At 40.8% G+C, this 14,113-nt stretch overlaps 1 protein-coding gene and 1 long non-coding RNA gene across 7 annotated transcripts in view; one reads left to right on the top strand and one right to left on the bottom strand.

Moving 5' to 3' along the window:
• LOC112855508 (uncharacterized) overlaps positions 1-14,113 on the bottom strand; it is a 167,898-nt gene that overhangs the window by 16,523 nt on the left and 137,262 nt on the right. For 3 of the 6 annotated variants that reach the window (XM_086711298.1, XM_086711292.1, XM_086711294.1), the window contains exon 7: positions 4,488-5,958. The exons of 2 other annotated variants lie outside the window; for them this stretch is intronic. The gene's annotated coding sequence lies outside the window, so the exon portion shown is untranslated. Of the gene's footprint in view, positions 1-4,487; positions 5,959-14,113 lie in introns of those variants that run through there. One more of the 6 variants, XM_086711293.1, reaches the window with a different exon arrangement.
• LOC147580344 (uncharacterized) overlaps positions 4,451-14,113 on the top strand; it is an 87,023-nt gene continuing 77,360 nt past the window's right edge. Inside the window, exon 1 of the long non-coding RNA XR_015252815.1 lies at positions 4,451-4,566. This is a non-coding gene — a long non-coding RNA (uncharacterized LOC147580344). The remainder of the gene's footprint in view (positions 4,567-14,113) is intronic.

Genomic DNA, 14,113 nt, shown 5'->3' with positions numbered 1-14,113 from the left:
TAATTAGAAAATGGGCAGAGAACCTTAATAGACATTTTTTCCAAAGACATACAGGTGGTCAACAGACATGTGAAAAGATTCCCAAAATCACTAATCATCAGGGAATGTAAATCAAAACCACAATGAGATATCATCTCATACCTGTCAAAACAGCTAGTATTAAAAAGAAATTAAAAAAAAAGATAAGAAATAACAAATATTGGCAAAGATGTGGGGGTCTGTTGGTTGGAATGTAAACTGGTGAAGCCACTGTGAAAAACATTATGGAGGTTCCTCAAAAAATTAAAAATAGAAATACCATATAATCTAGTAACTCCACTACTGGGTATTTACCCAAAGAAAACAAAAACAATAATTCAAAAAGATATATGCACATCTATGTTTATTGCAGCATTATTTACAATAGCCAAGATATGGAAGCAGCCCAAGTGTCCAAAGATAGAGGAATGGATAAGTAAGATGTGGTAGATATATACAATGGAATATAACTTAGTCATAAAGAATAATGAAATCTTGCCATTCAACAACAACATGGATGGACCTAGAGGATATTATGCTAAGTAAAATAAATCAGACAAAGGCAAAAACCATATGATTTCACTTATAATGTGGAACCTAAAAAAACAAAACAAACAGTCATAAATACAGAGAACAAACTGGTGTGTTGCCAAAGGAGAAGGGGATAGGGAGGATAGGTGAAATATGTAAAGAGGATTAAGAGGTACGAACTTCCAGTTATAAAGTTAATATGTCATAGGAATGAATAAGGAACATGGTCAATAATACTGTAATAACTTTGTATGGTGACAGAAGATAATTACACTTTTCATGATGACCACTGCATAATGTATAGAATTGTTAAATCACTATATTGTATACCTGAAACTAATACAGCATTATATGGCAATTATATTCAATAAAAATAAATGAACTTCAAAGTAGCTGAAATTCAAATTTGGTTTAAAAGGTTACACTGGGCCAGGAATCAAGATGGTGAAAGGGCGGGCCTACGCCGGCCGACTCCATCTTGTTCTGTGTCCTTCACCTTGATCACGCCTCCTCCCCTTGAGTAACCTCCCGCTCACCTGCCTAACAGGACTCTGACCCTTCCCCAGCCAATCGGCTGAGGCCACAGCCATTACCTCACCAACTGCCCCTAGGCCCCAATAAAACCTTTGTCCTTTTGAAACTCGCTCTCTCTCCCCGGTATCTCACCACTGTGTCAGTGCAGGTAGGGGATTGAGCTCGAGCTAGCTCGAATAAAGGCTCTTTTGCTTTAAGTCGGACTTGGCTCCCTGGCGGTCTTTGGGGATCACGAATTCTGGGCATAATAATGGCGGGGTAGGGGTGAGATGGGAGCATAAGGCAAGCTGACAGGCTGTCGCAAACACCCCCTCCCCACCCACAGGTGGGATATTTGTGATATTCCTCAGGCACTCCCGGCTGCCCAAGAACAAAGAAAAGGGGAAAAACAAATGGCTAACTGATAGAGATCATAGTTCTGAAAGACTTGAGTCTCCATTTATTTACAAGTAAATTACAAGTAAATTACAAGTAAATTACAAGTAAATTACAAGAAAAAGGCAATCTTATCAATAGCCTAATCTTCAGAAACTTATAGACTCTGGTTCCTGGAGTCCCAACATCACCCCTCCACAGTGATGTGGGAAACAAAGGCAGAAGGAAATGGCAGACAGAACTAAATTTCCTTATAACCTGCAGCCCATTGACAAATACTTGAGGCAGGCAGAGTAAAAGGTTTCCCCAGGACCTCCCTACAGTCCTAATGCTAATGCTTTGCTAGAGGGAAAACTACCTTAGCTTGACAATAGCTAGACCTCCAGTATCCTGGGAGTGGGAGTCTTCTCCAGCATATGGAAACCTCACTGGAAACTTCCCCTGGACTTTACTTCCCCCAACCCCATAGTATAAAACCAGTCTCTCCTCCTGGTCCCAGGGCAGCTCTTTCTGCCCATGGGTCCTGTCCTGGTACTTCAATAAAATCACTTTTTGCACCAAAAACGTCTTAAAGAACTATTTCTTGGCTGTCAGCTGCGGACCCCATGAACCCCACTAAAACCTCATCAGGGGGACCCTGGGCTTTTCCAATACAGCTGTATTGAGGTCAGATCACTTGAACACCCAGGAAAGCCATCTACAGCTTGGCATGTAAAAGGTGCATGGAAGTAAATTAGGAGAGAGAAAAACGGAGGTGCTGTGGAGGGGAGGGAACCCTTTCCATGGAGAGACAAAAAGGAGAGAAAGTAAAGGGTCGAGAGAAGGCAGCCTCGGGTTCGCACAAGAGGAAAACCTCTCTGGACCATGGACTGGGGAGCAAGAAGTACTTAGGGCTGAGTGTTGCAGGTTTTATTTTATTTTATTTTATTTTATTTGAAACAGCATTTGGAGCTCAAACTCTGAGGTTTTCAAAGTTCAAGACTTTCCCAGAATGGAGCTGTGGCACATGCTCTTGGGGAGGAGGGGGGGGTTGCCCCAGAGTGCATACTAAGGTGTAGGAGATGATCTCCAGGGTCCACTGTGAGAGAACATTCCCCTTCCTGGAATACTTTTGGAAGAGGGTATATCGTCTCCCCAAGGATGAAAGACCCTGTAGGGGCCAGCCAAAGGCCTTTCATTAGCAGGGGACAGAAGAGCACCCAGAGGGAATATAACCTTTGCTGCTTTTAGCAGTGCTACACCATAGATTCTGCACACCCTGCAGGCACAGGACTATTTTTCAGGGACAGAGAGCCTCAGACACAGCCTGGAAAGGCTGTACTCCAGAGGAGGGGAGCAGATCTGCATGTTGTGTGGTCCTCTAAGACTTCAGGTTTTGAGTCCCAGCTTCAGGCCAAAGAAAAAATGTAGGAGAATTGTGATGCAGGGTAAACTGACTGCCCTTGCTATTCTGTGAGGGCTGCCCGAACAGCAGGGGTATGCGATCCCAGTCCAGGGACAAGAGACTGGGGTGGCACCAATTTCACTCCAACACCAACATGGGGGGAAATCAGAGAGCAACACAGAGGCCCCCAGTGGAGGAGGGCATTTATACCAAACTCGTCTCCCACCTACCCCCAACTCCACCACGTGCTGGGCAACTGCTTATTTACTGGGGCAAGACTGACTGACTCTGAGCCAATGCAGTGAGCCTCTCCTCCACAATACCAGCACAGAGAGCATCCCCCATGCACCAAGTACACTGAAAATCAAGTGCTCCAAAATGACACCTGCAGTTCTTTCTCTTTTATCTTTTGGAATCAGGCTCATACATTCTTGTTTTTTTGTTTTGTTTTGTTTTGTTTTTTTTTTTTTTCATTTCATATTCTCTCTTTTTGGATCAGGCTTTTTTTATTCTTTTCTGTTTCTTTTTTCTTTTCTTCTTTTTTTTTTTTTCCTTTCTTTTTCTTTGGAATAGACTTACAGTTTTTTGATTCTCTGTTTCATATTATTTGTTCCTTTTCCTTTTCTCTTTGGGACCAGGTTTTCATTTTCCCCCTTTCTCCAGGCTTACTTGAACAAACAAATCAAAGCACACCTAATTAAAGGTCCCAACACTCCCCCACTACAAGCAGGGAGGAGCTCTGCAGAGGACTGACCGTGGGAAAAAGGAGCCAAAATACAATAGCAGAGTGCACACAGCATACACCAGAAACACTTCCTGAAGGGCCAGGCCTTGGATAGTGTATGACCCTTTTTTAATATAGCAGTACTCCCAGGTACAGGAAACATAACGGGCTTTTAAAACACGCAAAAAGGGGCGCCTGGGTGGCGCAGTCGGTTAAGCGTCCGACTTCAGCCAGGTCACGATCTCGCGGTCCGGGAGTTCGAGCCCCGCGTCGGGCTCTGGGCTGATGGCTCAGAGCCTGGAGCCTGTTTCCGATTCTGTGTCTCCCTCTCTCTCTGCCCCTCCCCCGTTCATGCTCTGTTTCTCTCTGTCCCACAAATAAATAAACGTTGAAAAAAAAAAATTAAAAAAAAAAAAAAAAAAAAACACGCAAAAAACAGAAATTTAGCCAAAATGACAAGATGGAGGATTCTCCCCACAAAAAATTCTCCCAAAAAGAAGAAATGACAGCCAGAGACTTGCTCAAAATGGATATTAGCAATATATCTGAACAATAATTTAGAAAAAGTCATAAGACTTCTATTTAGGCCTGAAAAAAAGCCTAGAAGACACCAGAAAAAACTCTTGCTGCAGAGATCAAAGACCTGAAAACTAGTCAGGACAAAATAAAAATTGCTATAACTGAGATGCAAAACCAACTGGATATAGTCACAACAAGGATTGAAAAAGCAGAGAGAGAATCAGTGATACAGAAGACAAAATTATGGAAAATACTTAAGCTGAAAAAAAAAGAGTGAAAGGAAATTATTACATCATAAAGGGAGAATTAGAGAACTTAGTGATTCAATGAAACAAAACAATATCCATATTGTTACAGAACCAGGCTGGATCGCTGGCGGAAAAACCAAGCGGCACTCAGAGATGTTGGCGCATTGGCGTTTTATTTTACACCAGTGGGCTCAGAGAAGATCCTTCTCCAGAGATCTCAGTCCCGAACGCAAGTGGGAAAGATAATTTATAGCGTTATCTCTTCTGCATTCATGGTGGCTTGTACACGCATGGCAAACAGAGCAGGAAGAACCTGGAAGAGGAGTCTCTAAGCTAAGAACTAGAGCTTATGTTAGTCACATCGGCCATCTTATGGTGCAGAACTTTACTTATTTTCCCAACATTCCCCCCTTTGATGCCTTTTTTAACAAAAGAAATCTGTTTCAGTAGGCATCACCCTTTAGCTCTAGGGGTTGGTAGCTTCAGAGGGCTAAGATGAATGTTGCAGTTTCCAGGTAATGTTGAGGGACCTGGTCAGGCTTTGTATAATGTCCGCTACAAATGCAGGTCCGTTGTCACTGTGTATGGTTAGGAGCAGACCAAATCAAGGCACGATTTCCTGTAGAAGAGCTTTGGCCACCTCATGACTTCATTCCATCCTTGTTGGGAAGGCTTTGACCCATCCTGAATATGTGCAGATTATTACAAGGAAGTACCTGAATCCTTTGCTTGGTTGTATATCTGTAAAGTCCACCTCCAAGTCTTCAAAAGGGGTGGCCCCATTCTTGGAATAAACCAGATCTCCTGGGTTTATATTGGGTGGGTTTCTAGTAATTGTCAGATCTGGTTTAGGGAGGATATGGTTTGAATATTTAGAGATCCATCCCGTCTTCCAATTGTTTAAATAATCTTGTGCCCATGGGGTTTTATTACTATCCTCACAGAATAACAAGCACAGAAGACTGTCCATACATGAAATACTGTGGACAATTTTTCTGACGTTTACCTCAAGTTGTCTAGCTTAGGCAAACAGCAAACATTTAAAGACAATCGTAACTAGAATTTAACATCCATAACAGTGCATTGTTGAAACATAGTTTTTCTCTCTAAAGACCCCCATTTCCAGAGATAGCCAAATTGAGACCAATGCATTTGTAGAACAAACCCAGTCTTAACAAACCTGGCCTAATTATTTACATAAGCTCAGCAAGAACAGCGATTGATCATGAGGATCTTTAAAGTTTGCTTTGCTGGAAACTTTTATAAGGAATTTCCAGGTTGAACTTTTTAGTAGCTTCTCCAGGCCAGAAGCCAAGCCAAATACTTGCCATCGGACAGGCCTGCAATACCTGTAGAATTGGGCGAATTCCTCTTCACCAGGTCCCCAAGGTATCCTTAGGTTCTTGCACCTGCCAGGAAGTGACCTTCTTTATTCACCTGGTGAGGCTGCTGGGAGCTCTGTAAGCAAGGTATCAGGCCAACATTTCCTTTATGGCTCCATGTTTCATAATGTCACCCCAAGTTCCTTAAAGCTGTCTGGTCATATCTGAATCTATGCATGTCACTCTCAAATATGACATTCCAGTCAAAGCCTTGGTAAAATAACCAGTATTTCCAATGGTGACCTGTTACAAGATGAACAGATTCTTATTGAATTTATGCAAACAATTGTAATTGCCATGAAAGAAAGAATACTCACTGAGAGTTTTTGAATTTCAGAGGGTTTAGGTTGAGAGAAAAGATAAATGCTTCAGTTTACAAATGAATACTTTATGACACTTCTTTATGACATGTTATGACATATCTTAAGAGAAAGTCTCCTTAATCTGGAAGAGCAAACATTAGAGAGCCAGCAATATTTCCAACAAGAGTCACAAAACTGTAATCTTCCTTAGTTCATTTAGTCCCATGTTCCTAATTCTTGTTCAGTTTGAATGCAGCTTTTTAGCTCTGGAAATTCTTACCCATTTTAGTATTAACCTTAAAGATGTCAAATACCTGTATTTGTCCTAAAAGTCCTTTTTATAAATCTCCTTGAAGAAGAAACACGTTTTGTGAGAGAATAAGAACAATTATAAATGACAAAATCTCAGAAATGGACACTGTTAAAGATCTGATGAGAGTTCGTTATGATGCAATTAACAAAGAAATTCGGTTATTTCTGTGACACATAACACTTCAGGTAATCAGAATATTAAGTGATGACCTTATCCCAAAACATTAAAACTTTAGGAATTGCATATATATTTGGGCAGTTACAGCATTTACCCACGCAATACAACCTAAGGCTTACCATTTTACGACAGTGCTTTTCCAAGTAACTTAGCATCCCAAATAAAAGGGCCTAATTGGTCAAAGACTTCATTTGCCATTTAAATCCTGGGAAGTTTGTTAAAACCTTAGGAAGTAATAAAGCACATCCTAAATAGGATTACAGATCATTACAAATCTTAAAACCTTATTTATTCAACCAAGGTGGCAATAAGAGATCTTAAAGGTGAATGTATAGCATTATATTGTTGTTAGCGAAACCTAGCTCCTTTAACATTGAGAAGTTTTAACTAGCAATCAAAGACCTGATAAAGATGAAACCTAAAGCTTTGGTTTCCCTGGCAGGCAAAAAGAGAAAAATACCTTTGTTTACATCGTCTTATCAAGAGTAGATCAACAGTCCAAGAAAACTGTCTTTTGAATAGAGAGAAAAGCAGAATTTCAACCTTATACCAATGTACTTTTAAAATTCCATTCATCGGGGCGCCTGGGTGGCGCAGTCGGTTAAGCGTCCGACTTCAGCCAGGTCACGATCTCGCGGTCCAGGAGTTCGAGCCCCGCGTCAGGCTCTGGGCTGATGGCTCAGAGCCTGGAGCCTGTTTCCGATTCTGTGTCTCCCTCTCTCTCTGCCCCTCCCCCGTTCATGCTCTGTCTCTCTCTGTCCCAAAAATAAATAAACAAAAAAAAAAATTCCATTCATCTCAACCTTCGTCCATCCTGAGCACACATAAAATTCCTTTCCAAAGGCTTCCCTTCATGAACCTTCTACAACTTTCCTTTGCCTTCAAACTTTGTCCCAAAGCCATTTCTCTCCAAACCACCAGTCTCATTTAGGGCAAAATTACTTTCTTTTGCCCTCAACAAAAAATGTATTTCCATTCCTTATATCTTTCTTACATATCTCCCACTTTCCTACATACAGGGTTGCTTTCCTTATTTTCATCAGTCTTAAGTACACTTGGCAGAATTTTAACTCTTACGAAACTTTAGTCTCCAATTGAGGACTTAGTAACCAACAGAGAGGTGTTTACACCAGAATTTTTTAGATGGTAAATTCATGAACCAATTAAGCACAAAGCGTGTCTTCCAATAGGTCCAAATAGCCTTAGTTTCTCTGCAATAAGAAGTTAAAAACACAAACCTATGTTCAGTAATCAAAGCTTTAGCACTCTATCCTATTTGGAAAAGACCTAGATGTCCAATGAATTGAATCTCATTTTATCATGCAATCAAAACTTTAAAGTTTCAGGTTACCAAAGACTTTGAAAGCTATCTTAACAATTACACATGAAAACTTTGAGATAGACAAAATTAACTACCATTTTAAGCCATCTTTTTGCTAACAAATTGCAATAGAGATAACATGAGCCTATTTGACCTTTAGTCAACCTTGGTAGAATGAAAGTTTCATATTTAATGCTGATAACTTTAAAGACAGATCCAACAAACTTAAATTAGTTTAAACACCGAATATGTTTCACCTGCGTCCACTTGAAACTCAATCAATTGTCCCCCATTGTTAATTTTCACTTGGGACTCCAGTGGAGGTACCTAAAGTGGGTGGTCCAAGGGGGTACACTTTGCTCCTTGACCTCCAGGGTGGGAGGATGAGCCAATGTTGCCTGAGGCACTAAGAATGGTATAGGAACCAGTTATACAGGCCTCACCCAAATTGGTGCAGAAACAGGAAGGGGAGAGGAAGAAGGCAGAAGAGGCAAGGTGCCAGCAGAAGGCAGAGAAGGAAAACCCAATGCAAAACCTTAGCTCAGACAGAAGAGCAGATGCCATGTTTTTCTACCAAGGTGGAAATATGGAGTCCACATTAAGCCAGGGAAGACCGGGAATTTCCCCCAAACAAATGGAGTTTCAGCAGCTTCTTGGGAATATTCCTTAAAGTCCCCATCCCAAGGTAGACTAACCATAGTTGGCTCCAATTATAGCTGTTAACCCCAGAAATGAATGAGGGAGAAGCCCTCACATCTATTAGGCAGAAGAACAGAGAGAGAGAGTCAACATCCCCTTCAGTCTGATTCTACCTTGGTCAGACCAGTAAGTTCCCCTTCTCAAGGTTCCTCCCGATATTGGCTGGGTTTTGGGGGTCCCTTCCAATTCGGACACTCATTCTTCCAATGTTTCTTTTCCTTGCAGTAGGCACATTAGTCTTTTGCTAAGGGGGCTCTGGGCTTTCCCCACTTTGGTGGTTGAAGCTTCTCCGTCTTTGCATTGTCCTTTTCTTTCAGTGCTGCTGTGAGAAGGGTGACCCTCTTTTTTCAGCTTCCCTCTCAGCTGTGACCTACCTGTTCATGAAAACTTTATTGGTGACCTCTATCAACTGAGTGATATTCATCCTAGCTAAGCCCTCTAGCTTTTGGAGTTTTCTCCTGATGTCTGGCTGCTGGCCCTGGTGAGAGAGGATTCTCCGGGCCTGGGGGTGGAGAAGAGAAGAGTGAAGGAGTTTCAGGTCCCTGTGTGGGGGGGAAGTGGGGGCTCAATGGGTAAGGTGGAGGAAAGACAGGATCCTCCTCTGGGTCTCCCACAAATACCGTGGGAACATTGGGCTGCTTCTTTGGTTCTATGGGTGAGGCGGCTAAAACCTTTGCCTGACTCTGCTTGTTATGGATGAATCACACACAAGGTGGGAGATTTGGGGCAACTTCAAGCCAGGAATCGATATATGGAAATTGGTCGGGGTGACCTGGGTTTCCAGTGACTACTCGCCAAACCTGCGGACCAGTTGGACACCTAATGTTCCTTCTGAGGACTATCCTATATGGAACATGGGCCATTTTAGTTCACAAAAGGTCCTTAACTTCCCAGGTGTCATTTTCATCCCAGAGTCACCTGAGAATCCCTTTTTAAAGTTCTTAAGCATGACCTTGAGGATCATGGGCTTACTCTGTTTTGACCCCATTATTAATCCTTTTCCTGTGTCTGGTTGTCACAAAGGCAGACAGAGGGGTAGGGGTGCCCCTTCTAATGAGGAGACCAGTCAGATGTCTGTTTGGCCATGTCCCAAAGGCACTTAGGTGACACTCAGCCATAGTGGTCTCAGCTTTGTGACTTACGATCAGAAACTATTCCAATGCCACCATAGGCTATATGCCATTCACCACGGAATCGCAGACGGGCCCACTCAGACTCCGTGGGCTTTTGGGAACCTTAAGGGTGCCCACCCATGGAGCCACAGAATCGAACTTGGCAGGCAAGCTAGACTGAGTCGCACATTCGCACTCACATATACACCAGAGGTTATTACATTCCCTCCCACTGAATTCCTACTTGTGAGACCTCTGAGGTCTCTGGGATCCGGTCCCCCTTCCACCACTATGGCTGGGCCAGACAGAATTGGAGCCACAGGCCTTACCAGTATCTGACATCAGGTCCAGGTCCTCACTTCCAAGTCTCCTTGAGTCCAGTGGGAATGGTGGAGTGGGGCTGGTCTGAGGAGACCGAGTGGGAGACTGCCAACAATCCGGCAGGGAGCACCTTCTCCATTGCAATTCTTTATTCTTTCACCGCCTCGCCATTCTCCCAAACTGGTGGCAACAATGGGCCAGCGCAATTGGGTTTCCCAATCAGAGAACCAAATATGTCATGGAACCAGGCTGGATCGCTGGCAGAAAAACCACATGGCACTTGGAGATGTTGGTGGATCGGTGTTTTATTTTACACCAGCAGACTCAGAGGAGATCCTTCTCCAGAGATCTGAGCCCTGAACACAAGTGGGAGGGGTAATTTATAGCGTTATCTCTTCTGCATTCATGGTGGTTTGTGTGGCAAACAGAGCAGGAAGAACCTGGAAGAGGAGTCTCTAAGCTAGAAACTAGAGCTTATGTTAGTCCTGTCGGCCATCTTATGGTGCAGAACTTTACTTATTTTCCCAACAATATCATAGGAGTCCCAAAAGAAGAATAGAGGGAAAAAAGGACAAAAGGTTTACTTAACCTTTTGTTATTATACAAATTATAATTATAGCTGAGAACAAATTATAGCTGAGAACTTCACTAATCTTGGGAAGGAAACAGGCATTCAAGTCTAAGAAGCACAGAGAACTCCCCTCAAAATCAACGAAAACGGGTCAACACCACAAAACATCATAGTGAAACTTGCAAAAAAGATAGAATTCTGAAAGCAGCTAGGGACAAAATGTCCTTAACTGACAAAGATAGACACATAAGGTTAGCAGTAGACCTGTCCACTGAAATTTGGCAGGCCAGAAGGGAGTGGCTGGAAATATTCAATGTACTGAACAGGAAAAATATGCAGCCAAGAATGCTTTATCCAGGAAGGCTGTCATTCAGAACAGAAGAAGAAGAGGTAAAGAGTTTCCCAGACAAACAAAAAGTAAAGGAGTTCTTAACCACTAAATCAGCCCTGCAAGAAATTTTAAAGGGGACTCTCTGAGTGGAGAAACAAAGATGAAAGCAACAAAGACTACAAAGGACTGGATAACATCACCAGAAACACCAACTCTATAGACAACACAATGGCACTAAATCCGTATCTTTCAATAATCACTCTGAATGTAAATGGACTAAATGCTCCAGTCAAAAGACACAGGGTATCAGAATGGATTAAAAAAAAATCCATCTATATTCTGCCTACAAGAGACATATTTTAGACTGAAAAACACCTCCACATCAAAAGTGAGGGAATTGAAAACCATTTATCATGCTAAGGGAAGTAAAAAGAAAGGCAGAGTAGCCATACTTATATCAGACAAACTAGATTTCAAAGCAAAGACTGTAACAAGAGATGAAAAACAGCATTATATCATAATTAAGGGGTCTATCCACCAAGAAGACCTAACAATTGTAAATATATTTATGCCCCCAACTTGGAAAATCCAAATATATAAATCAACTAATAATAAACATAAATAAACTTGCTGATAATAATACCAAAATAGTAAGGGACTTAAATACCCCATTTTCAACAATGGACAGATGATCTAAGCAGAAAATCAACAAGGAAACAATGGCTTTGCATGACACAATGAACCATATGGACTTAACAGATATAGTCAGAACTTTTCATCATAAAGCAGCAGAAAACACATTATTCTCAAGTGCACGTGTAACATTTTCCAGAATGCACATAATGGGTCACAAATCAGCTCTCAACAGGTACAAAAAGACTGAGATGATATCATGCATATTTTTGGATCACAATGCTATGAAACTTGAAATAAATCACATGAAAAAATTTGGAAAAACCACAAATACATGAAAGTTAAAGAACATCCTTACTAAAGAATGAATGGGTTAACCAAGAAATTAATAAAGAAATTTAAAAATACATGGAAGCAAATGAAAATGAAGACACGACAGTCCAAACCCTTTGGGATGCAACAAAGGGAGTCCTACGAGGAAAGTACATTGCAATAAAGGCCTATCTCAAGAAGCAAGAAAGGTCCCAAATACACAACCTAACCTTATGCCTATAGGAGCTAAAACAGAAGCAGCAAATAAAGCCTAAAGCCAACAGAAGAAGGGAAAATATAAAGATTAGAGCAGAAGTAAATGATATTAAAAAAAAACAGATCAATGAAACAAAAAACCAGTTCTCTGAAATAATAAACAAAATTGATAAACCCTTAGCAAGACCTATCAAAAAGAAAAGAGAGAACACAAATAAATAAAATCACAAATGAAAGAGGAGAGATCACATGATTAGAGATCATGTCTAATACCACAGACATAGAAACAATTATCAGAGAATACTAGAAAAATTATATGCCCAGATAATGGCCAAACTAGAGGAAACGGGAAAATTCCTCACGTACTACCAAAACTGAAACAGGAAGAAATAAAAATTTGAACGCATCCATAACCAGGAAAGAAATTGAATCAGTAATGAAAAATCTCCCAACAAACAAGATTCATGGGCCAGACAGCTTCCCAGGGGAATTCTACCAGACATTTAAAGAGTTAATACCTATTCTTCTCAAACTGTTCCAAAAAATAGAAATGGAAGGAAAGCTTCCAAACTCATTCTCTGAAGCCCACATTACCTTGATTCCAAAAACTTACAAAGACCCCACTAAAAAGGAGAATTATAGACCAATATCCCTGATGAACTTGGATGCAAAAATTCTCAACCAAGATACTAACAAATACAATTCAACAATACATTAAAAGAATTATTCATCATGATCAAGTGGGATTTATTCCTAGATTGCAGGGCTGGTTCAATATTTGCAAATCAATCAACATGATACACCACATTTATAAAAGAAAGGATGTGAGCCATATGATCCTGTCAATAGATGCAGAAAAAGCACTTAACAAAATACAGCATCGCTTCTTCATAAATCCCTTAAGAAAGTAGGGATAGTAGGAACATACCTCAACATGATAAAGGCCATATATGAAAGACCCACAGCTAATATCATCCTCAATGAGGAAAAACTGAGAGACTTCCCCCTAAGATCAAGAACACAACAGGGATGTCCACTCTCACCACTGTGGTTCGACACAGTATTGAAAGTCTTAGCCTCAGCAATCAGACAACAAAAAGAAATAAAAGGCATACAAATTGGCCAGGAAGAAGTCAGATTTCTACTCTTCACAGATTCATTCTTTCAGAAAACTGAAAGACTCCACAAAAAAACTGCTAGAACTGATACATAAATTCAGCAAAGTTGCAGGATAGAAAAACAAAGTACAGAAATTGGTTGTGTTTCTATATACCCATAATGCAGCAGAAGAAAGAGAAATCAAGGAATCAACCCTTTTACAATTACACCACAAGCCATAAGATACCTTGGAATAAACCTAACCAAAGACGTAAAGGGTCTTTACACTGAAAGCTATAGAAAACTTGTGGAAAAAACTGAAGACACAAACAATTGGAAAAACATTCCTTGCTCATGAATTAGAAGAACAAACACTGTTAAAATGTCAATATCACCCAAAGCAATCTACACATTCAATGCAATCCCTATGAAAATAACACCAGAAATCTTCACAGAGCTAAAACAAACAATTCAAAAATGTGTACGGAACCAAGAAAGACCCCAAATACCCAAGTAATGTTGAAAAAGCAAACCAAAGCTGGAGGCATCACAATCCTGGACTTTAGCCTGTACTACAAAGCTGTAATCATCAACACAATATGGACCTGGCACATAGATCAGTGTAAAATAACAGAATCCATAAATGGACCCACAAATGTAGGGCCAACCAATCTTCCACAAAGCAAGAAAGAGTATGGACAAAAGACAGTCTCTGCAGCAAATGGTGCTGGGAAAACTGGACATGCAGAGGAATAAAACTGGACCACTTTCTTACACCATACACAAAAATAAATTCAAAATGCATGAAAGACCTAAATGTGATACAGGAAACCATCAAAATCCTACAGGAGAACATAGGCAGCAACCTCTTTGACATTGTTCATAGTAACTTATTACTAGATATGTCTCCTGAGGCAAACCAAAGCAAAACCAAGCTATTGGGACATCATCAAAATAAAAAGCTTCTGCAAAGCAAAGGAAATGATCAAAAA

Source organism: Puma concolor, chromosome B3 (assembly GCF_028749965.1).
Source record: "Puma concolor isolate L17-30 chromosome B3, mPumCon1.1.hap2, whole genome shotgun sequence".
Classification (NCBI taxonomy): domain Eukaryota; kingdom Metazoa; phylum Chordata; class Mammalia; order Carnivora; family Felidae; genus Puma; species Puma concolor.
The sequence above is the reverse complement of the archived record's forward strand: the minus strand, read 5'-3'. Positions and strand labels throughout refer to the sequence as shown.